At 40.7% G+C, this 25,691-nt stretch overlaps 1 protein-coding gene across 2 annotated transcripts in view; it reads left to right on the top strand.

The window, feature by feature from the left end:
* The window catches only part of PDE7B (phosphodiesterase 7B), a 310,274-nt gene that overhangs the window by 227,378 nt on the left and 57,205 nt on the right, over positions 1-25,691 (top strand). The window lies entirely within an intron of this gene.

Genomic DNA, 25,691 nt, shown 5'->3' with positions numbered 1-25,691 from the left:
ACCATCTATTCAGGAGGGAACGATTGCCAGTTTGCCTCAAACTTCTAGGGATTAGGAAATTAGGATGTCTTAATGTTTTGGCGATACATTCCCTGCACGCCATGGCTAGTGTTACTGATACAGAGTCATTAATCCAGGCAGATGGCTACATGTATGTGAGTCTCCCCAACCCCTCAGCATGGGCTACATGCTCCATGTCATGCCATACTATTACACAAGCAGAAATGATAACTGTCTGCAAACCAAATATATGAAATATATAACAATGTACGATATGAACAGAGAAAATAATATGCTAGTTATGCAAAAAACAAGCAACGAGGTAACAAATGGGCAAAACAAGGCAGTGCCAATGATGGGACAGTAGTCCTGGTCATTGAGGATACCGCCATGCCCTTATCACCTGTCCATAATGATGTTTTATAGTATCTTTATTGGAAAATGGGAATTAGTATTGGATGGGAAAGATAATGGGAGATTATTAACCTCACAACCGTTCTTCTCTAATTCATCTGCATATAGAAAATGACTGCATATACTTGGAGACGGGCTGTTTGACTGTAAGCCGATTAAGTCACGCAAAGCAGATCTCTCTGCCGCAAGGTCACGGTAGTAAGAGTTCTTCTAATATACTGGGGCACTTTATACTTTATGAATATTCACTTTTATTCACACAGATACAAGTACTGTATATATATAATATATATATATATATATATATGTGTGTGTGTGTGTGTGTGTGTGTGTATAAAGATGTGTGCGTTTTTATATATATATATATATATATATCCATGTATCTATTTATCATCTAGATATATGTATATATGTAACAGTTTACAATAGTTTCCTCTCTATACGGGCCAGTGTCTGTTGTGTCCACATTGGTATTGGGGATCTCTGAAGTATAAAGCTCACATAGGCTGTTAAGATCACAGCTCTGCTGCAGTTAGAATTTTTTCTCTGACCCCCAAGATTTTGGAGCAATTAGTGGTGTTAGTTCCAGCACAATTAGTCTTTCTACTGTCAGGTGGGAGGTGTCATTCAAGAGCAGACAAACAGGGACCGCCCACCTGACAGTAAAGGGCATAACTGGGCTGAAAATAACAGAATTGACTGCTCAGGAACAATGGGGGCTAGAGGAAAAAAATCCAACTGTACCAGATTGAGTGGAGTGGCACCTATTAAAGAGCACAAAGAGATGAGATGGTGAAAGATCCTCTTAAAAGTGACTATAGAAATCCAAGCTGTTTAATTACTAAATACACATGCTTCACAGTTCACATAACTAGACTGGTGTACTGTAACATTGGCTAATCCCACAGTGGCACTAGGTGAATACGAGTATGTTTTTTGACCTAGATATTAGTGCATTTTCTGCCACAAAATGTGCATCAACAAAATCATGTACTAAAGTTCCATTGTTTTAAATAGGGAACTATGCAATTGTGTAAATGGTTCTTTTTTTCTATGCCACTGGTTTTCTGGCTATGTTCACATTTATGGCAGAGTCTCTGCTGGGGGTCGACAATTGTGCTGTTTTGGAGTTGAGGTCCCAATAAGTTCACTGATAAAGTGGTTGAGTCCAGTGGGGCTTACAGGAGGGCATACCGGCAAGTGAAGGATCAAGAAAGATTGAAAAAACTGCACCATGTTCTGTAAGCTGCAGGTAGCCGTGGGCTTTCTTTACCTAGCCTTCATACAGGTCATGTGATGTGTGCAGGTAGAGCAGGTAGGGAGATCGGTAGGCAGCAGAGAGCATGTAGTGACAGTATTAGTAATCCTTGTGGGCCCTGTGTGTATGATATAGTTGGGCATGGTCGCTGTTTACGTGCACTCAGCATTTCTTGTTTTTCAGTGAATTTTACTGTCATTCCTTCTCTATCACTGTAGCTGCAGGACAATTTATTCTATTACAAGAACAACTACAACAGCCAATAAACAGGGCAGTATACAGTGGAGTAAAAGACAATACACAGCAAAGCACGAAGTAGTATACATCAGGATAAGAAGCAGGCAACAGATGTATAAGGGACATGATACAGTGGAATAAGACATAGAATAAGTGCCAAAATACTGGTGAAAAAAAGAACAGGGCAAAATGCAGGTGTTGTTTTTCTTTTTTTAATGTTTTTATTAAGATTTTCCTATATATTAACACAAAAACAACAACTATGAAGGTGGTGCAGCAACCCTTTCAAGACAAGAAAGGCATAGATCAATGCATTTAATAGCAAAATTCTCCATGTCCAAGCCAACCAATCATATCTAAGGCTGGTCTTACATGACCGTAGTTTAAGACCGCAAATAGTCCACAATTGCGGGTTTCAAATTGCAGACCATTTGTGGACCCACTGTTTTCTATGCGGCCTCTTGCACTGCCATAGATTTTGTCCGTGGTGTGGTGTGCCGTAACGGTGGTCCGGACAGTATACTGCATGTCCGTAATGGCCGTGTTTTTACGGCACGGACTGTCCCATACAAGTCTATGGGTGCGTGCAGTTATGCGAATATACATTGAACATACATCAGTGTATATCCGCAATTGCAGATGTCAACATGTGTGTTTTGTGGTTTGTTTTGTTTTTTTTTGCGGATCCGCATAATACTGATACACACGGAACGTTACGGATGGGCACGGATGTCTGCGGAATTAATTTTTAGAGTGAAATTTGTGTTGCAGATCCACAAATTGCGGACCGCAAAAACCACTAGGGTCTTGTAAGACCAGCCTAAGAAGTACTTGATAGAGGGAAGAATGACATGATGAAACAAGTGGGGAAAGGTTTGTAGGACAGCAACACTACACACATGTGTTGTTTCTGAATTTACAGGGATTTTTATTTTTCAGATAGGGCTAAATACAGTAGTAGTGGTCCCAAAAAATATTCTGGAAGAGAAATGGGCCCCGCCTTCAGAAAGTTGTGAATCACTGCACTAGATTACAGTGACCAAGCTCAGCCTGTACATCTGTAGATGTCCTAAGGGTTTCTGATGATAATGTATGGTGGTAGTAGCCTTGATGGATTATTCTCCTTCACACTCCATATTATTCACTCCATACCTGGAAGTCCTGATCACTAGTTACTGTCTCTGCACCTGTAATTTTGCCCAGAAAAAAAACGACTGCAATTTCCTCTATGATAGTAATAACAAGCTTGTGGTGAGATTCAATGAGCTTTTTGTTATGATTTCTAAGGCGAAATAAAAGGAATGATTTATAGAGCTAGAAATGTGACTTTTCCTGGGGTTTACAATTAGTGATCTGTCTCCTTTTTTATTTCATTCTGCATTCCCTAAAGGATATGTTTAACTGGAACTGTCCGTCCTGGCTTCTTCAGCATGGCTGGAGGCATAATGTTATTGCATCAAGTGAAATAGCTGCATGCTTGCTTGTCACCATGCAGTCCATATACAGAATACCGCCGGACATAAAAAGACTTCTGTTTGCAGAGCTGGCAGCTTGGCACAAATTACATATACCCCTACCATAACCCATAAGAAACATTTAGAGGGATTGTCTTCATGGTAAAATGCTTTGCATATATTTTGTGTAGTTATACATCACACATCTTTCTAAAATATGAAGAAACAGATCTCCATAAAGAATCCATAATAATTCATTCTGATATATGTTTTTGCAAAAAAAAAAAAAAAAAAATTGCAAGGTTAACTTGATTTTAAACAAGATGTGTACTTTACCTTTGTTTAAGACAAGGCATGTGTTCCTTAAGACTTTGCATCACAATGTCAATCCTAAAGTCTACCAAGCTTACTTAGATGCAGCTTTATGTAACACGTGCGGGCATCAGAGGCTTCAGTTTCCAACTTTGACAGCTACCTAAGCTACCTACATAGGACTAGAAGTAAGTAATAGGTATCTAGAGAATATTTTTACTGCATACAAGACGTATGCCGAGGAAGTGGCCAATGAGGAACTGCACATGATGTAAATGTAAAAGAATGGTCAGGGCAGTGATATGAAACCTTATGGTGAAAGTGAGCAGAACTCTGGACAACATATTGAGCCATTCGTTTGCTATCATGTCAAGCATAAGATGAATCTACCCTCATTATATACATGTCTTCATCACACGTACTTGTAAAATATGTAGGTTGCACATCAGTGCTGAAAAAAAAAACACCTTTAATGTGTATCAGCAGCAATATTCTCTCACATGAGTGTAAAATGATGTGGATTTGCTAATATATACATTTCACATAGCATTGCTATCTGCTCCAGGATTATGAGCAGCATCTATAAATAGCAGGATATGGTTGATACAATATGTATTTACAATGTGGTGCCCATAGGGCCTAATGTATACTGTACAATATCTAGGAAGCTTGGAGAGGTGTATAGCCAAAGATTTGTAGTCACATTAGATATCTGTTCTTCTGTGTAATTTAATCGAAAAGATTGTCAAATATTGATATAGAATTTAATTTATGGGGATAGCTATTAGCTTGCACAAATATGTAAATAGCAAGATTGTGTTCACTTTAAAATATGACATAAAATACATAAAATATTGTATACTAGCCTCTGCCCCCGCCTTCATCTGCGGGTTGTTGGAGTGGATGATACACCTATATTCAGCAAATTGCTGCCGTCGATGGTTTGCCTGCTCTGGCGTTTTGGCAGCTCTTTAGCTGTCCTGCTGCTGAACTTGTTCCTCGTTCTGTGCCCAGGATTGTTCCAACATCTCAGCAGCACGCTGGGACGCAATATAATGAGCGTGTTGTTGGCGTTGATGATCCACATGCTCCGGCCTTTTGGCTGATCCCAAGCTGGCCTGTTGCTGAACTCGTTCCTCGCGCTGTGCCCGTGATTGTTGCAGCATCTCAGCAACTCGCTGGGACGCCATATAATGAGCATGTTGTTGGCATTGATGATCCGCCTGCTTCGGCGTTTTGGCAGGTCTCTAGTTAACCTGGCACTGAAGTTGTTCTTCGCACCGTGCCTGTAATTGTTGCGGCATCTCAGCAGCTCGCTGTGGCGCCATATAATGCATGTGTTGTTGGCACTGATGATCCCCCTCAGCTCCGCTTGAGGAGAACTCTTTGACTTCTGGCTACCTTCATAGCTGTTGTTGTTTTTGACAAATGAGATTTTCTTTTTCCAGGCATGTTTAAAATTGACAAACTGCCAATTTGGATCAAAGGTGTTTGCCCATGTTAGTTTGTCTGCACTGCCTGGACCAGATCAGATAATATGCAAATGTGTGTAGACAATCCACAGAGGGTTAGTGTGTGTTTACACAGAGAGATTACAACCCTGCATGAACAGTGTAATATAGTATGTGAACATGAATTCATAACAATAATGGTCGTGAAGCCATTTAATTTACAAGGTTACGATCTATCTATGTGCCAAATTTCATGCAAATCCGTTCAGCGCTTTTTGCGTGATGGACACACAAACATACAAACAAACAAACATCCAAACACACAAACTTTCACATTTATAATATTAGTAGGATATGGTGTTACTAGCCTCTGCCCGCAACGTTGTCTGCATGTTGTTGGTGTCGATGATCCGCATATATTCAGCAAATTGTTGTCATTGATGGTTTGCCTGCTCCAGTGTTTCAGCAGCTCTCAAGCTCTCCTGCTGCTGAACTTGTTCCTCATGCCATGCCTGTGATTGTTTCGGCATCTCATCAGCTTGCTTGGATGACATATAATGAGCGTGTTGTTGTCGATGATGATCCGCCTGCTCCTGCGTTTTAGTAGCTGTCAAGCTGGCCTGCTGCTGAACTCGTTCTTTGCGCTGTGTCCGTGATTGTTACGGAATCTCAGCAGCTCGCTGGGACGCCATATAATGAGCGTGTTGTTGGCATTGATGATCCGCATGCTCTGGCGTTTCAGCAGCTCTCAAGCTGGCCAGTGGTTGGACTTATTCCTCACACCGTGCCTGTGATTGTTCCGACATCTCAGCAGCTCGCTGGGACGCCATATAATGAGTGAGTGGATGGCGTTGATGATCCCCCTGAGCTCTGCTTCAGGAGAAGTCTGTTCACTTCTGGCTACCTTCATAGCTCTCGTTGTTTTAGAATTTTGCGACAAATTAGATTTTCTTTTTCCCGACATGTTTAAAATTGGCAAACTGCCAATTTCGATTAAAGGTGTTGCACTGCCTGAAGCAGATCAGTTAATATGCAAATGCATGTACACAATGGACTGAGGGTTAGATGTGTGTTTACATAGAGAGATAACAGACCTGGCTTTATCAGCAATCTCAGATAAGCTGCTGCCAAGAGCAGTTTATTCTAGTATGTGAACATAAATTCATAACAGTTGTGAAGCCATGTCATTTACTGGGATAAAAAGACTATGTGTAGCCTATGAGTTAATCCAGGTTACAAATTATCTATGTGCCAAATTTCATCCAAATCCGTTAAGCAGTTTTTGCGTGATTATAATATTAGTAGGATAGGATATGTATGTTTCGTTCGCTGTATCTTCTTGATCGTTCCATAAGGCAAATGTTGGTATACCATGACATTTCTAAGGCTGAGTTCACATTTGCGTTTGGGCCATGCTGTTCCCCCATCTGAATGAAATATGTGGAGAGAAAAGTCCAGCGAGCAGCACTTTTCTCTCCGCATTTTTTTGCGGAATCCACACAAACCCTATTATAGACTATGGGGCTCCGCCGATTTCCTAAGGTTACCGCATTTTTATGCGAATAGTTTTCCGTTGGGGGGGGGTCCCCAAGCAGACTCCCTAAAAGGAAACCCGGATGGAGATGAAAACCGGGTCTAACAGATGTTTATTTCATTACATTCAGCAGGAGGAAGGCGGCAGTTCTGCAGATTGCTTTTATTTACTTGGTCTTCACTTTATGTTGTACTACGATCAGTTATATAAAGTCCGCATGTAAATCCAAATAATTTGGTCAGTTTTCAGACCAGTGCCTGATAGTAATTCATTTTTCAATTTTGTATGACATGGTCCTTTGCTTGTTGAGAGATTGAAATGGGTTCTAGGACTTAAGACTGTTTACTCATTTAGGCTAAGGCCCCTATGTAGCAAAACACAGTTAAAAAATGCTCCGGAAAAAACACTATGGAAACACAACATGTTTTTTTTTTCCATATCGTGTTTTTATTGTGTTTTCACTGAGTTTTTCTCAGCAGATTTTCTTCCCTTAAATCTATAGAGAAAGTGCTAGCGTTTCCGCTGGTATAATTGATATTCTGCAATTTTCAAAAACGCAAACATTTTTGAAAATGCTGCTTTTCTGCACGGTGTGATAGTTTTTTTTGTTTGGTCGTTTTTTTGGGTTTTTTTACTTTAAATAGAGGAATTAACTATATACAGCAGCACAAATACACATGAACTAAAAATATGCATGCTATGGACAGTAAGCAAAAAGAAAGCATATATTATAAAAAAAAAAAAAAAGCAAATGTACATGCGACACAATTGATGTCTATGAGTGAAATGTCACATGCGACTTTGATGGAACATAAAGTCAAGCTCGGTTTGATTTCGTTCAACTGTCGCATGTGACATCCAAAAAATATATAGAATTTTTTGTCGTGTGACTTTACTGTGATTTCAAGTCGCCCAACAAATGTGTGTCGCCTTGTAGCCATAACCTAATGAAGCCTGAGTTAGGCTTTAATATAAAAGTCAGCCTTTTTTGTAGACCTGCCATGTTATGAATGAGTTTTTTTTAAGCAATTGTATATTCAGAGTATATTCATGTATGTAAGTGTTTGCTCTTTTCTCTATTACCATGTACAGTAAGTGTTTCTGAAGTATTAACATCCTGAGAATCTGAGTGGGCCGATGGTTTGTAGAGTACAAAGTCGTGTTAGTGTTTAGATTCAAGCTGAACTGATGTTTTGCAGGTGAAAGAACATCCTGGAAATGAAGATGTTTGTAAAGCACATTGGAAGGAGTAATGGAACCACACTAACCTGACAGGGTTGTTATGCCAGTGTTCTGAATCTGAGAGCTGTCCCCAGTGCATTTTCATTTTGTGATGTAGAAGGTTTTTTTTTTTTTTTTTTTTTTTTTGAGACACAAGCGTACATATTGCATGCAGATTTAGGTTTTCGGACACAAGGTCAGCTTTAATGTTAGATAATAATAATAATAAAATAGAATGAGTCACATCCATGGATTGAAAGTTGAAAGGCACATTTTCCTTCAGTCCATATGCCTCCCCCTTTTTTTTACTGTTCCATCCAATTTTAAATTGGGAGATAGATTTTTTCCAGAGCTTTAGAAGGGCTTAAATGAAGTGGTGATGAATTATAGTTTGCCTGGGACTAAAGCATTGCAGTGTGTTCCAGTGCATACGTACACATATATGAAAAGGATTGTCCACCTCAAATGAAAGTTTGCTTGCAGGCTGCAAATAGTGTAAAAAAAACTTATTTAGCATTTCAGGGTCTCCATTACATTGCTGTCCCGCCAAAAGGTTTGTTGCCAGTTGACATGTTCCATTTATGGTTAGGTTACAGCTGTCACCAGTCACTTGCCTTAGCCATAACCATGATCATTTGTGTACAGGTCACTTCCGAGGCCAGTGAATGACTGTAATGGTGACCTGAACAGAAACGGAATTTAACAAGAGAACATAATAAATGAATGGCAACAGTCCTAACCAGCCAACTTAAAATTCAGCAGACAATGGCTAATATTATCAGTAGAGCTGGGGTGTCAGAGTAGGTGAAGTCGGAGTAGGTGCAAGTTTTGGGTGCAGTTGGAAAAAAGTTACTGACTCCAAAATAAAAAAATATATAAACTATATATTGTACAATTATTGATATTGTATATTTGACTAGATGCATAGTTTGTTGTAGATTTACTTTCCTAGGAATTCAAGTTTTTTTTTCCTGAATTAGATGGGCTTCTGTCTGAGTTTGGCTGTGGAAAAATAGGGGAGTCAAGTCAGTGGCTTGACCTACTGACTTAGAGGAGATCCATGGTTGTTGGCCTTTCCTGATCCAAGAATACCAGTCTTTGGCTGCACCACACACATACATCATTTTAATACCATTAATACTCAACTCTTCTTGGAAACAGTGGTGCGTTGAGTACATTGGTAACAGGGGTAACTGGCCCAACTTCAGTAATGGAAACCTGTCAATTAAACAACTCCATTAATAAGGAACTTAAACATAAACAGAGATGTACTTTTAATAAACTGCTGTACGCTGCCTGTGGTACCCCTGACAGATTTCTTGACATGAGACTTGTGCACGAAAGGCTACTCCTGGATCTCTAGTGTGAGCCAACAGTGCCAGTATGAATGGTGTGTGAATAAGAGTCACTTGCCAGATTTCTACATTTGAGGGTCTTTGTGCTTTCCCTCTGTACTCAATTATGTTGGTATTAAACTGAGACTGATACTCATGAGAATAATCTCCAATTTGCTCTGTTTCTGTCAGTGGCATTGTGTGACTGCAGTATTGTTTTATCTTTATTGTACTAACATGCAAAAATAAAAAATATAAAAAAAATTAAGTTAAACACACACAAAATAAAGTTTATCTCCTATACCAACCTCTTTGACCATTGTATTAAAAGTAAAATTAAAAACACTGGTGAAGCTCCAGCTTGGAACTGGATTACAATTGCAACCATTTTTGTACTTCTTTAAAAAAAAGTTGTATATACTCGAGTATAAGCCGACCCCCCTAATTTTACCACAAAAAAAATGGGAAACCTTATTGACTCGAGTATAAGCCTAGGGGGGAAATGCAGCAGCTACTGGAAAATTTCAAAAATTAAAATGGTTTTTGGGTGCAGTTGCTGGGTGCTAGGAAAGGGGAGGGGGTGTTTTAGTTGTCTGTCTGCCCCTTCCCTGAGCTTGAGGACTGTTATTTTTTTTTTTATCCCACGTGGAATTCAGCCTGGCTGAATATAGGATATCTGCAGTGCTCCTATTAACCCCTTCCCGACGTAACAGGAGCACTGCAGATCAGTTTCACAGTCATTTTCAACTTTTATATGTATTCTAGGGAAAGGAGTGATTTAGAACTTTTATTTACTTTATCTTTTTATTATATTTTCCAAAGCTTCTTTTTTTTCACTATTTTATGGGAGATTCTACACATTACTATTGCAGCTGGTTATAGACCACAAACACAACTTTTTTTTTTTTTGCCTGACTCGAGTATAAGCCGTGGGGGGCTTTTTCAGCACAAAAACTGTGCTTAAAAATTTGGCTTATACTCAAGTACTCATCACACCTAAGCAAATGCCTGATATATGCGTCTACCTGTAATAATACATTTCAAAATTTTGCAAAATAACTTTTCCTCATGTTTGCATTGTCTTTTAGATATTATTAGAAAATTCTCCTGACTCTTTTATTATATATTGTTGTTATAACTATTTTAGATTTAAAGTGTAGGAACATTTAGGTATATATAACATTTAGAGACAGTATCATACATTGACCATATGCTTCTCAACAAAATCTACAAAAAGGAATGTTAATAATACACATATTGATCAAGGTATATAAGCTCACTAACCACTTCATGGCAACCTCTATATAGTGATTTCCTATTCTATTGGGTGTGGCAGCTCAGCACCCATAAGGGGAGCAACACAACAGCCCAACAGCACCCCTGCAATCAATCCAAGCCCTCAGGCTCTGGGTCACTCCACCCCACAGGTACATCACCACAACAACTGTAAGGGTATAAGCAGGGCCGGCATCAGAACTCAGCTTACCCGGGCAAGTGCTGGGGCTCCAAGCTCTTGACGGGACCCACTCAGCAGTGGCGCAGGGTACGGGGCCCATGGCTAGCCTGGGCTGCAGACCACCATGATAGCAGTCGGGGAAAGCCTGGTTTCCCAACCGCTATATATACTGCTAATGGATAGGGGCCTGGTGATTGACAGGCCCCATTCCAATAGTTGCCAGCCCAGGGAAGGTGATTAAAAAAAAAAAAAAAAATGCTTATACTCATGTATCCTGGGCTCAGCATCCACTCTGGAGCTCTGCTGGCCGTGACTGAAGTCCTTCTCCCCAGGCCTTACTGCTGGGCCTGTGATTGGGTCCCAGTGGTCATGTGGGGCGTGTTGGCGTAATGACATCATCGCGCCCCATGTGACTGCTGAGGCCCAATCACAGGCCCCAGCAGTGAGGCCTGAGGAGCAAGACCTCAGTCACCAGCCTGAAGAGCTCAGTCAAAGGGCAAAAGTGGAGCGAGGACACCCAGGAGAAGTGAGGTAAGGTGAGTATAAGTGTGTTTTATTTTTAATCACTTCCCCTGGACCTCTGAGATGACCCTAGAATATAATAGCACCAGCCCTAGGGAGGGAGAAGGAGCTCTTGGGAGCATATAATACTGTGTCACGGGGGGCATTGTGAAGTATATAATACTGTGTGGGGGCCCTTTGTGTCGCATATACATACTATGTTGGGGCCACTGCAGAGCATATAATACTGTGTGGGGGCCACTGCAGAGCATATTATACTGTATGGAGGCCATTGTGGAGTATATAATACTGTGTGGGGGCCACTGGATTAAAAAACAGACTTCCGCCCCTAGTAAATGTAAAGAAGTACTTCAGGTCAGCCAGGGGCCTTGTGTTTGACACCTGTGAATTGTACAGCTTCTATTTTAGTATCCTGGTACACTGATCTGGTGAAATAAATCATATATGTTAAGGCTAAGGCCCCCGCATGGTGTCCCGCAGTAAAAAATCTCTCCAGGAAAAACCGCGGCAGCAAGGCTTTACACAGAAAGTTCGCAGAGGTTTCCACTGCAGACTTTCTGCTTCAATTATACATATAGGGAAACCGCCGGTGTTTCCATAGATATAATTGACATGCTCCACCGTGTATTTTCCTGCAAAATGGGGATGGGATTCGCTAGAATCCCATCCACTTTGATGTGACTGTGACATGGGGCCCCAGCTTACGTCAGTTTCTTGAGTATGATACAAATCACATGACCATATTTGTGTCAGAAATGTAAACGTTTTCCCCACTGGTGCTGCGCTCACCACTTTTTAAAATAGCGGGTAGGCTTAAGAGAAGAGGTGACAGAGCTTCACTACCCAACAAATTTTACATTATTTGAGTCAGAAAACGGAATTAGTCCCTCGGTTGGTCACTCTGGCATGGTCGATTTCTAAGACTGGCATGCTACAGCCTTTAGAAATCGACCTCACTGTGTTGTGAAATAACTTGGGTAACAATTTCCTGTTTTATATGGTCCCACGAAGAAATCAGCTCTGCACTATAGTGAATAGGCATCCATTTTTACCAGTAAAAAAATAGAACAGGTTTTCTATAAAACAGGGCTAATTATGGTTAAGGATGGATGTGTTAGCTTTAGCGCAGCAAGTAAATAGATTAAGTCAACATTTTGGAGCATAGAAGAGTGAGAGCAGTGTACAACACTTCCTCAATACACTGTTTCCAGCTCACTGGGTGTTTTCATTTGCCGAAAAGTGTTATATAAACAGAAAGTATGAGAGAGTACTTTGTATTTGCTCTTCTAATATGTGTGTGTGGGGGGGGTTTTGTTGCAAAGATTTTTGTTTTACTGTATGCAGATAAAAATGAATCACAAAACATGGCAGACTGAGTACAAGGTGTGTGAATCTTTGTATCACTCTGTAGGACCGAAGCATTGTAGGTGTATTAATTCTAATCAGCTCGTACATTTCTCTGAGCCAACAGAGTACCAGATAACCTACAGTCATGGGCGTATAAAGGTCCAGCAGATGACAACCCCATTTGGAGGTGACTTTGGGGCTAGTCCCTTGTGACTAGGATTTATTTGTGATAGGTTGACCCATAAATAACCTTTTAGACCTTTTTTGTGCAGTAATATCAATAAAGATTATGATGCAATTTAAAGTGGGCGTGCAGTCTCTATAGAAGGAGGGTGGCTCTATTCTAGTGGTCCACAGTCTGATACTATAAAGCTGGGGAATGGAGTCTAATACTGTAAAACATTATTTAATTACCTGTTATGAACAATTTTAGTGCTGCTGACATGTACATTGAGAACAGTAGACAGATGACTATGATAAGTGGTAGAAAAATATTGTATCCTGACTACAATGCATGTAGGGTATTAGACCTTGTACTTGTAAAGGAATTCTAAACATTTTGGGATAAACAGGTTGGAAAGAATTTTCTCAGGGACAGTTTTGCTGTACATTATATCAAATATGTTTCAGCCTGACTATATTGTAACTGTTCTGTAGTTTAGCAGGTCAGTGCAGGTTTACTCTCGCTAGCTCTAGTGTTGGTTGGACAGTTACAATTGAATCGGTAAGGGGGGCGTTCACACTACAGTTGGTGTCCGCTCAGCAGTGTCCGTGGCTATTGTCCGTACAAGATTTTAGCAATAGACACTAGCTGGCCCCATTGCAATTTCCATTCATTTCAATGGGATTTTATCTTGTGTCCTTTAGGGGGCTTTCACACTATCCTTCGTGTCCGCTCAGCAGTGTCTGTGGCTATTGTCCGTACAAGATATTAGCAATGGATACTATGGGACATTTCAATGGGATTTTATCTTGTGTCCTTTCGTGTCCATTTACAATCATGTCCGTTTTTTCAAGCGGACAAAAAAATCCTACATGCAGGACTTTTCTGTCCATTTGAAAAAATGGACAGTAAGTGTCCATTTCGAATAGCACGCTCTCATAGGAATGAATGTACGCAGCCGGGGCCGGCGTCCTGCCACTTAACCCCCTGCGCGCCGGCTGCTCCCATTCATTCCTATGGGAGCGTGCTATTCGAAACGGTAGTTTCAAATAGTACTCTATACATCTCTATAACTGATAGCCATCAGTTACTGTCCGTTTGTGTCCGTTATGATAGGTGTCTGTTTTTTGGGGGTTTTTTTAAACGGACACCTTCTGAGTGGACACCAACGGTAGTGTGAACCCTACCTAAGCTCTAAGTGTATTTTTAAGCCTCATTCTGGCAAATGGTTTTCACTGAGAAATACAGGCATATGTTAAACAGAACCATTTTTGTAACAAGCTTTTTTGCAATGTGTTAGATCCATGAAAATCCTTTATCACAACAATGGGTTTTGTGTGCTGCCTGTATTTATGGATCCATAGACTTTATTGAGTGTGAATATTCCACATTGATCAAATATAGAGAGACAGCGAACAAAAGCTGTCAGGGGACCTCTGGAATGACAAGGTATTGAAGAGGTGCATATAAGGGTTAAAGCATATAATGGCAAGAGCTGTACAGTGAAAGCAAACGGATCCCATAGACTATAATGGGGTCCGTGTGTTTTCCGTGTGCTGCCCACATGAATCATGCGAACATGAAAGTAGATCATGAAGTACTTTTCTGTCCACGTGTTCCGTGCAGACACTGTGCGTAGAGCACACAGACCCCATTATAGTCTATGGGGTCCGTGTGGTTTCACTGCACACTGCTTACAAATGCATTTGTTATTCCTTTCGGGGGTGGGGGGTCCTCATCCAAACTCCCTGAACGGATTACCAAACGCAGATGTGAACGAGGCATAAAGAGGAATCTGAGGCAAATGTCCGCCTCAAATTCTTCTCTACTTTCCAACATCTAAACAACGTTCTATCTACTTCTATGGAATGGAGTGTATTTTAGTCCACTGCAGTAGCTCCGCCTCAGTAAAAAGCAATTTTGGTTATTTTTTGGGGTTTTTTTTGCTGCGGTGTGTATGAGTTGCTGCAAAAGGAGCCCACTGAGGCTCTGCTGGCCAAGGGCCCACCCAAAACTGAAGCCGGCCCTGGCTGGTGTGCAGGGACTCCTAGCAGCATAGATAACTATAATGCTAGGAGTCCTTCTTCCAGTATACTCTTCAGGCCGGTAAATTCGGTTTCACAGCTGAACCTCGATTGTGTGAATGATGAGTTCCTGTGGTTAATATGATAGCATGGGTTCTGTCACAAGAGATTTATGTATAATTTGTATATGTAAGTAGAGAAATGGATTCATTTGCCCTTTTAGTAATAAACATGTTACATTTTCAGTGCTTCCTGAAGTTATAATGTGTATTTCTCTTGTTTTTACTGGAAAGAAGTCTGTGAGCTTGGTGTATGAACCTGTAAGGAAACCTTTTAAAGCATACACTTTCCCTGGTGGCTGACCTTTCAAGAGAGCGAGAGTTTCAACATCCAGATCACTGGCGTTTAAATGTGCAAGCGCCCTGCCAAATAGATCGACCTTGACTAAATCGCCTGCTCGTCACTGCTCTGTGATGTCAGACTGTCCATTGCAGACATGTATCTGGAGTCACACAAGAAAGGTTCATGGGAGTTCACGTCTAACTATTGTAAATCCATTCAGCCTTTAGAGCAATTTTTCAAGAATAAACAGGCAGTGGGAGCAGACATATGTCATGTCAGAGTGGCCTCTAAAACTCCAGTGACAGATATCTGCACTTCATCACGCTACTTTTATAACTTCAACATCAGCTACAGATTTGGGGGAGTTTTTATACAAGCCAGCTGGACCAGGAAGGAAGACATTGTATAGTACACTGCATGTTCAGATAGTGAAATAGACTGCAGTTGTATATCCCTTATTATCAGTCTTTCATATATCTGAATTTAGCACTAGCTTTCAGCTTTTACGTTATCTTCTTCCTATATTTTGGGGCTGTATAATAATCTCCAGCCAATACAGAATATAAACTGTTGGGCAAGAGTCCAAAACAATATTTCAATATGTACATTCAGGGTGTGTAGCACAATGCCTTCCTCTGCAGTGCTGATGACTGTTTCCTGACAGCACTAGCCAAATTACATTTTGTCAGATGTCTTTTCTATAAAATCTATTGTCAGTCGCCTCCACAGTGGAGGAGTCACATGTCCGCCGCCATCATACCTGCGCATACTAGTAAGGAAAGACATTGACTAACCTTTTGGTGACGTTTCTTGAATAAACACTATGTAGAAAAGTCTCACTGATACATCAGGGCTTTTGTCTTGCTTTCGAGGATGCCCACTTGGGCCTTTTCTCCCCAGGAAATGCTACTCTACCAATCCCTGTAAGCAGGTCACCCCTGCGGATTGTGATTGATTGGCCGGCCATTTCCTGTGTCCGGAGGAACTAGGAAGTAGAGATCAGCATGGGATGTGAGAAGTGTTGGAACAAGAGCAGCAGGAGATAGTTACGGCAATGTTACAGATCTTTTTTTATTTTGTGACTAAATTATTGTGTATTTTATTGTGTAGTGGACAAAAGCCGTTCCTTTACTTTACTGATACAGCCTCAGTGAAATCGTTGGTGGCTAACACCCCTGCCAACTATATTAATGGTGAAGTGGATGGGATTTATACAAATCCCATTCACACACTGCAGAAAATCGCAGAGCGAAGTGTCGTACAAGACGTGTTGTGCATTGTAAACATGCAGCATGCCATTTGTTGAACTCTGTTCGTCAATGGTTTTCAGCTTTTGCAATGCAAGGTTAAAAGCCAGGGCCAGCTGCCAGGGAATCGCGGCTTAAAGCTGTAGCGAAAACCAGCTGGACCTGACACGTGTGGCCTTAGTGTAAATGCACTTTACATGTTCACTATTGCTAGTTGAAATGGTACTTGACTTTTCATTTTGACCTTTCAATAAAAAGCAATCTGATGTTTAGTGTCTTACACATCCTCTGCGATGCCACAGATTTGGGGGTGCAAATTATGTAAATGACTAGTATATAAGGATGCGACTGATACACTTCTGCACACACTGATGCATTTCTTCCAAGTTTAGTGGCCCTTAACTTAAGCACTAAATACACGAAGACATGACAGACATGTCTGGTCTTTGTAAAGCAAAACGAAGAATACATTGTATAGTCTTACTAACGTGCTCTCTTTAGAGGCTTATCATGTTGTATCCAAAGTGTTGCCAAAAGATAAAGAGAGTTATGAAATGTCTCTGGAAAACCAGACTTGTTAAATTGTTCAAGGTTGTGAGGCTTGTCAAGCAGAAGAACCAATCTGAACAAATGTGGGTGTAATCTCAGGGTTACGCTATCTACTGCATTGACGCATGAAACCTTCAGGGAGGATCAAGCAGGTTTGAGAAATATTTAAATGGACAACATTTGTTTGGGAAAAGTCAGGAAATTACAGTCATAATACAGATGTGCTATTCAGCACGGTGGCTCAGTGGTTAGCACTATAGCCTTACACTGCTGGAGTTCTAGGCTAAAATCCAGTTAAGGACAACATCTGTAAGGAGCATGTATGTTGTATGTATGTCCTCCCATGTTCACATTTCCTCCAACACTCCAGAGACATTCTGATAAGGAATTTTTCAGGTGCATTTGCATGTGTCTTCCAGTGTTTTTCATGCAACCTCATCCATTATGATGCTACTGTTAGCTAATCCCCTTCATTCGTGTCCCAAAGAGACATATCAATAGTCATATCAAAAACGCCTCATGACGGCCATTTTTGTAACTGTCGCCAGATGACCATTTAAAAAAAAACAAAAAAAAACATTGCTATTAATGTGGCTATTCACATTTGTTTTTAGCCATTACTCTCCACAGTGATGCAAATATAGCCTAAGAATATACCCTCTAGAATTTCCATTGTGGAATTGTGGGTAGAAAGTCGGCAGCGTATTTGAGCAATAAACAAATCTCATTCACAAATGAAAAAAGATCTGCAGTATAAATTAAGATGAGGTGCGGACATTAAATCCTCAGCACTTCAATATATATTTTGGACTTTTATCATGGTTTCCACCAATTGCAGTCTATAGGGGGAATCTGTGGCAAACTTCAGCAGTTATGAATGACTTCACCTACAATAATGTATTTGCTACTCCACATTACAGGGACATATGCTATAGTTTTTGGTGATGTGTTTAGCACTTTTTTCTAACTGAGAACTAATGATTTTAACTCTTTATCTCTTTAGCATAATTGAACTGAGAAAATGCCAGCCCAGTCTTTTCAATGGTAGAACACTGTATAGTGTGATTTTCCATTAACATACATATGTACTGTACATACATATATAAAGAAATGTAATGTGAAGCTCCTGGGCCCAATGCAAAATCTGTAACAGGGCCTTTACTTACCATGTGCTAATTGTTATATTGGTCTCTTTGTATGTTGTAGACAAGCCTTTAAGCCTGTTCAGGCTCCAGGGTCTATTAGTGATTGGTACATCCAGTGGCGTAACTACCACCATAGCAGCGGTAGCAGCTGCCACAGGGCCCGGGACATTAGGGGCCCGGTGACAGCTGCTACCACTGCTATCATTATTCTCGGAGGTCTTTACGGACCCCCGAGTATAATGATCGGGGCCCCCTGTTGGTGGAATACTTTCCACCAACAGGGGTCTCCGAAGCTGCAGCAACGGCTGAGACACAGGAGCTGCAGCTCTGGCTCCTGTCAGCGCTTCAGGACGCTCCCCCTCTCTCCCCCCTCCCTTTCTCTGCTGTCCTCTGCCCACCAATGAGAGGAGGAGGCGGGGCTTATCCCTGCCTAGCTCCTGCCGTCCTGCACTGGAGGAAGAAAGGAAGAAGGAAAATGAAACTAAAGCTACACAGGTACGTACTGGGGTTACTTATTAATGTCAGGCATATGGGGGGATTACTTGTGTTTTAGTAACTCCATGTGCCTCATATTAATAGCAGTTAACCCTATCATCTCCCTCACATTAACCCCTGTGTGCCTCACCATAAGAGTTGCTGATATGTGAGACATATGGGGGTAATAATAATGAAGATACTTTATTATTACCTCCATGTCTCTCACATATCAGTAACTCTTATGGTGAGGCACACAGGGGTTAATGTGAGGGAGATGATGGGGTTAACTGCTATTAATATGAGGCACATGGAGTTACTAAATTGTAATGCACATGACCAGATTTTTTATCCACAATTTGTCCTGGTATAGCGGTCAGCGGGTGACGTGACAGTATTTAGTCCTGTAGGGGCCACTAAGGGACATAATACTGTGTGCAGGGGCCACTATGGGGGATAATACTGTGTGCAGGGGCCACTATGGGGGATAATACTGTGTGCAGGGGCCACTATGGGACATAATACTGTGTGCAGGGGCCACTATTGGGTATAATACTGTGTGCAGGGGCCACTATGGGACATAATACTGTGTGCAGGGGTCACTATTGGGTATAATACTGTGTGCAGGGGCCACTATGGGACATAATACTGTGTGCAGGGGCCACTATTGGGTATAATACTGTGTGCAGGGGCCACTATGGGACATAATACTGTGTGCAGGGGCCACTATGAAACATAATACTGTGTGCAGGGGCCACTATTGGGTATAATACTGTGTGCAGGGGCCACTATGGGGCATAATACTGTGTGCAGTGGCCACTATTGGGTATAATACTGTGTGCAGGGGCCACTATGGGACATAATACTGTGTGCAGGGGCCACTATGGGACATAATACTGTGTGCAGGGGCCACTATTGGGTATAATACTGTGTGCAGGGGCCACTATGGGACATAATACTTTGTGCAGGGGCCACTATTGGGTATAATACTGTTTGCAGGGGCCACTATGGAACATAATAGAGCGCGCAGGAATGCGTAGGAGGGACTCGGTTGAGATCTTCGGTGTCGGGGGGGCCCCATGTCAAAAGTTCGCCACAGGGCCCCGCCATTCCTAGTTACACCACTGGATACATCTGCACCCTGTATAGCTTTGCCCCTGCAAAAATTTATGCTGGGAAATAGCTTATAAATGATACTGTATACACCAGCTCAGAAGGGGAACTTTCTCTCACTAAGGAAGTGCCACCTTGAGGTGTACTGGAATGTACTAGATCATGCATGGCGTAAAAGAGGAACCTGCTCTAGCAGCACCTTTTCGAAGGCTGCTCTCTATAGACCAATGCTTTATTTATGTGAAACCTGATAGACAAAAATAAGTCCAATATGAAGCTATTAACCTTTTCCCTGCCAATGACGTATACCATATATCTTACCAGAGAGGCACTTCGGTAGATCCAAATATATGTATTAATGGTTTCAAAAAATAATTTGCGTTTGGTTAAAGAGGTGTGGTGCATATAACTTTTGGTTTGGTTTATACTTTTCACAACTAATATAAGTTTTTATGCATATTTTTTTTATAAAGCATACATTTTAAATCAAAGTTGCATGAAGGTGCCATGTTGGCAATAGTGCAGGTGTCTGCTTTCAGAAAATATATAGGTATGGGGGAGTTAGAATGTTTTTTTTTTAATTCTGCTATTTATGTTTTATTGTGACAATTATCCTGGCTACCAGAGGTGCAAAATTTCTGAAAAGCCCTGGCAGCAAAAGAGTTAAGTCATTATGGCAGCACCTTCTCTTAGAAAACTTGCCAGTGTTTCTAAGAAATATGATTCATCAGCGGTATGGCAGTGAGGAAGGTTATTATTAATGATGAGCACATGGTAAGTTGTTTTCCATCAACAATCCAAACTTTAATGAAGAAGACAGTGTGGACCTAGTAGAGACCTGGGGATGTTTTGTCCTCCCCTCCCCTCTATATTTTGTGCAGATTTTTTAGACATCAAAGACAAATGTAAAACATAATAATGAATAAACAGAAATTCATGGCATGCATCCATATAAAAGAGAGCAGTGCAGCCGCTGTTGCGTCCAGGGAATGCTGTGCTTGGTGTTCGGTGCACTATATCCACTGTACTATATCCACTGTCCCTGCAGTGCTGTGGGATGAGTTGCGCCATAGAATCAGCAGCCGCTTCTACCTCCAGTCAACGCTGTCCACAGTGTTCTATGTATTCACAGGAGAGCTGTGTGTGTGGGGAAGGGGGGTGCAATTTTGTGACGGCTGTAGCAATGACTACTAGACCACTAGGTCTTATTTTCAGCGGAAACCTTATATTTCTTAGCTTATAAGAAATTGCAATAGGTCTTACAGTCAGTGGATGTCTTAACGATACTATCATAAGTAATGTATGTAAGTAGTCACTACAGATGCCATGAACACTACCTTTTTTTATTAAATATATGAAGGTAACGCCAAAAAAAATAGCTTTGCTCCTCTTTTATGTAAAGCTGAGATGTTTAGGGAAGACTTACTAAGCTAAATGCCAGAATTCTGTTTTCATTTGTTCCCAATAACAAGCCTATATGCTGTGCACCTTATTTATTATGTGTTTTAGACTCTTTGTTTGCCTTGTTTGAAAAGGGATAGGGATCATTTTAAAAATGGAATGGCTTGCCTGGAAAGAGGGGGTATAAGATGCAACAATGGGTCAGATTTGTAATACTGTGGAAAAGCTAGACAGTGCAAATTTAGACTACACAGTCGTGAACTGCGTCTGACATATCAGAATATTAGATTCTGTTTGATAAATTTGGTGTATTCTTAGTGTATCCTAAGTTTACACCTCCATTTATTTTTTCAGAAACCAGTAGTATTACTCCTGTCTTTGCTTCTTCTATAATTGATTTGGTCCTTACTCTGTAAGCAGTGTCAGTTTGCAGTTAAGTCTATGGAGGGGAGGAGGAGGAGAAGAAGAAAGGTATAGCTATAAGGCTGGGTACTAATACTATATTGCAGATGTATCTCTGCTTTGAGGAGATCATCTCTATATAGACTTCTATTGTACAGATTTGAAAAATGGCAAAAGGGGTCAAAGAAGTGAAACAAATTAGCAGTTTAATAAATTATGTTACAAAGCTTGTTCCTTTCAATGTACTATTGATTTCTGATCGTAGATAAAATTATGTAAGAGCAAATTTACACTTTAAAGGGAATGAATGTTTTGGTCAGTCTTGTTTCTTATTAGAAGGAGCCCTGATGACAAGTTGGAGATACACATTGTCCTGCTGACACTCCCATTGTAATTATTTGAATAAGAGAAAAACTGCTTTTTCAAGGAAATGTTATGTATTAGTTGTGCTATTTCCTATCCGAGCATATTTATACAGCCATGTAACTAAGACTGATGCTTGTATATTTTGTTAATCTCATCCTTAAGGTCAGAAAAATTTCTCTCTGCGGTTATTGGAACAGATTTACTTAAAAACACACTCCAAAATGTTATAATTTGCGAAAAACAACAACAAAAAATCTTATATGCCATTTTTATTAACTGTTCTAGATAATTTCTGCACCTCATGCACCAAGGTGGTGGGACTTGTTGAAAAAAGGCGACGCTTAAGATGCAATATCACTTTCCCAACTAATATATGGTATAAACATTGACTAGTCAGCCTGAAGAGCCACCAAATTTTTTCATGCAGCATCAGTCACTGAGCTAAATGCATTTTAAGGGTAAGTTCACACAGGGTTTTTTGATCAGGATTTTGAGGCTGTATCCACCTCAAAATCCTGACCAAAAATACATCTCCCATCGTAATCAATGGGAGTCGCTCAGTTCTTTTTTCCAGGAGCCGTTTGTTCCGCCTCGCGACATCCACCTGAAGACACTCCCTCACGACTAGGCCCATTCATTTGGCCCTAATCCGGAGCGGAGTGTGGATTAGTCGCATCCAGTCGCAGCTACCGGTCGGGAACCTGAGGCGGCCTCCTAGCACGGGGACAGACTGCTCCTTATTGTACATGTCCTCTGCCTGAAGGAGAAATGTAAATTGTGCTTCAACGATAATGGAGATATTAGCGTCATAACTGGTAGGGCATGTATGAAGACTCATACAGACATAGAACAGGTTGCCCAGTAAGACCCTGCATGTATTTAAAATTTTCCTGAAAACTCAGGTACCCTTTATAAGATTAATTGCAGGTTTCAGTATAATATGCATATACTTTGTATTATTCCAAATTCTGCCGTTCAGGTGTGATTTTTAATAGTGTTAGGCTCGCTGTATCATATATTTTGTGACTGCTGCAAATGGTCAGCTAAGCTTTTTCTTTACCTTTGTACAGTGGCTGAATCCCTCATAGCATTGAACTGAAAATCAGTTTTACTCCCATCTACCTCTGATTTTATTGCCTGAGTATTTGTACCTTGCAATATCTGACAGCTAATGTGAGTAACACTATAGTAGCTTTCAATTCCATATGGTCTCCATGGGATACCTACTGTATGCTACAGGATCTATAACTTCCTCATCCCCCCTTTCTACCCTCTTATTCCTCATGTACGTCTCTTCCTGTTCTGATGTCTTATTTGTTTCATTTGTAGTTAAAAAATTTCAGTAAAAAAAAAAAATTAGTCCTTACAAGATTTCAGCGGCTCTAATGGCAAACAAAAAAAAGTAGAAAATCAACACATTACAGGATTTCCTTTAAGTCTATCTCAAAGGCCAGTTTTCTGCTGTTCCTCAGACATACCTCACACTCGACCCTACCAAAACCATATTTTCACTTGTCTTGTAAATATTGTTGCACGGGTCATTTCCTTTGTACGTGTGGATCCTTTCTTTGTTTTCAGTTCACTGTCTTAGAAAGTCATCTACTGGCATACAAATATTACTTGAATTATGGAGGAGCCAGGAAAGCATTTTCTAAACATGGATGCATACAGGCACGCATCCTTATAGATCTACGTGAAATATCTGTAAGCACTGGATGTTAGTATTTCTCCTTTGTACACTACAAAAGATTCTAAGTAGAGATGAGCGAGTACTGTTTGGATCAGCCAATCCGAACAGCACGCTCCATAGAAATGAATGGATGCACCTGGTACTTCCGCTTTGACGGCGGCCAGCCGCTTAACCCCCCGCGTGCCGGCTACGTCCATTCATTTCTATGCGAGCGTGCTATTCGGATCGGCTGATCCGAACAGTACTTGCTCATCTCTAGTGACTAATATGGGTACTATGGCAGATGCAGCCACCCTATGGATGCACTGTACAACTCCTTTGCACACTACTAAAAAATTAATTTTCTTGCCAGCAAGACTGCATTTTGACTTCTGCTAAAGCTGCTGATGTGGCTTCAGCGGTCACGTGCGGCGGGGTTTTCCATTTGAAGAAAAGAATGAAAATATATAATATATTAAATGGCTGTTTGGCTGTCTTTTTGCAGAGATGTATCATTTGATCTTGTTTATTTTTATTACAAATCTAGGAAAAATGGGGTGATTAAAATTTTTATTTTTGTTATTATATATATATTTGAAATTATTAACCCCCCCCCTTCCCCTCCTAGGGGGCTTGAAACTACAACTTTTGATTTCATGCCCCATACACTGCAGTGCAACCCTATTGTAGCCTATGGGAGATGCGATAGATAGCTATAATCTATGACCAGCTTCAATAGCTATATTCCTGTGACAGACCTGGTTGTCTACATTAGGCTCCCAGCTGTGATACCAACTGGACGGCTGCCGTTATCTTGAAACATGGGAGCTGTCCTGCAGTGGAAAAGGCACGTGGCCAGTGGGGACCAGCTATAGGGGGCTCCAGGGCACTTCATAGGGGCAATACATAAGGTAGCGCCCATGATCAGAATAAAGTCTGATCATGAGCATTAGCTTCAGGTCTCCGTTGTGCAATACAGCAGAGACCCGATTGCTATGATGGTCAGTTTGCTTCAGAGCCAGATGTCAGGAAAGGGTTAAAATCAGGAAACACAGCATAATAAGTAGAAAGATGACCTTTTCGCAGTGGCATAAGTTGGGTATGGCATATGGCATATTGCTGGAAAATTTTTAGTTTTCATTTAGAAGCAATTGCTGTTAGAAAGCATCTCTGGGGTTAAAATGATTCCTATAACCCTTGATATGTTTCTTGAGGGGTATAGTTTTCAAAACAGTGTCACTTTTGGCACTCTGCATTGTAATGGCAGCTCAGAAGGTCTGCAAATGTGTCTTGTATATGAAAATCATTCTAGAAAAATCTTCCCTCCAAAAACCTAATAAAACAGCTGTGGAGAAATTGTGTGCAAAATTTTAGGATGGCATTAGAGACATTGGGCTAAAGCAGTGGGGTTTTTGGAGAAATGCATCAGATCTAGGAAAGAGGCATGGAGAGCTTGACGTTTGGCATAAGGTTCCCTTTAAGGACACAAGTTATATATACAGTAGATTTAGATTAGATTAGATCTATTGTGTGTCAAATGGGGTGAAAATCTGTATTACTTAGCGGTATTTGTTTTAGGTTACACTCAACTTTACACTTTACTATAAAAGGTTATAGTAGCCCCTTGACTTGCTGTTTTTATTTTTGCCTGTTTTACTCCTGCAGAGATGTAGAAGGATTAATGACAGGCTGCAAACACCGGTTGTGAAATGTTATGAAATGTAGGTAGTTGTGGCTTTAACGTTTTCCTTGAATTGAACAAAACAGAAGGAGAACATTTAAAAAATAACCCAGTCACCAATGCCACCCACACTTCAAGTCAAATGCCACAGTTTCAAAGGTTTACATTTGTATAAGGTGTTGCAAATAGCTGCCTACATGCCATGTAAACAAAACGTACAATGATGTTAGTGTCTTCAATCATGAAATCTTGCAGCTTGGGACACTCTTTATATATAGTTTACTGAGATGGCTATTATTTTTTTACTGATCAATAAGTAACTGAGGGTACACAGTTTGGGGACTTTATAACTAGGTATGCCTGTGATGTGGCTGCCACTGTGGGTGGTTAGCCAGAAGCTAAAATTTTTCATCTAGAGAAACTGTGCAAGGGTTTGGGTTTTTTGAGCATATATTGTTGGAATATTCTCTCTATGAACTGCCTAGGTATTTTCTATATCAAACAACATTGTAATTACTATACATTTTAAAACTGTTTTAAAGACAACACACAAGACAAGAAGGAAACAATGTAAA

The sequence above is a fragment of the Leptodactylus fuscus genome, chromosome 3, assembly GCF_031893055.1.
Source record: "Leptodactylus fuscus isolate aLepFus1 chromosome 3, aLepFus1.hap2, whole genome shotgun sequence".
In the NCBI taxonomy this organism is placed as follows: domain Eukaryota; kingdom Metazoa; phylum Chordata; class Amphibia; order Anura; family Leptodactylidae; genus Leptodactylus; species Leptodactylus fuscus.
Note: the sequence above shows the minus strand (reverse complement) of the source record. Positions and strands in the feature narration are given on the sequence as shown.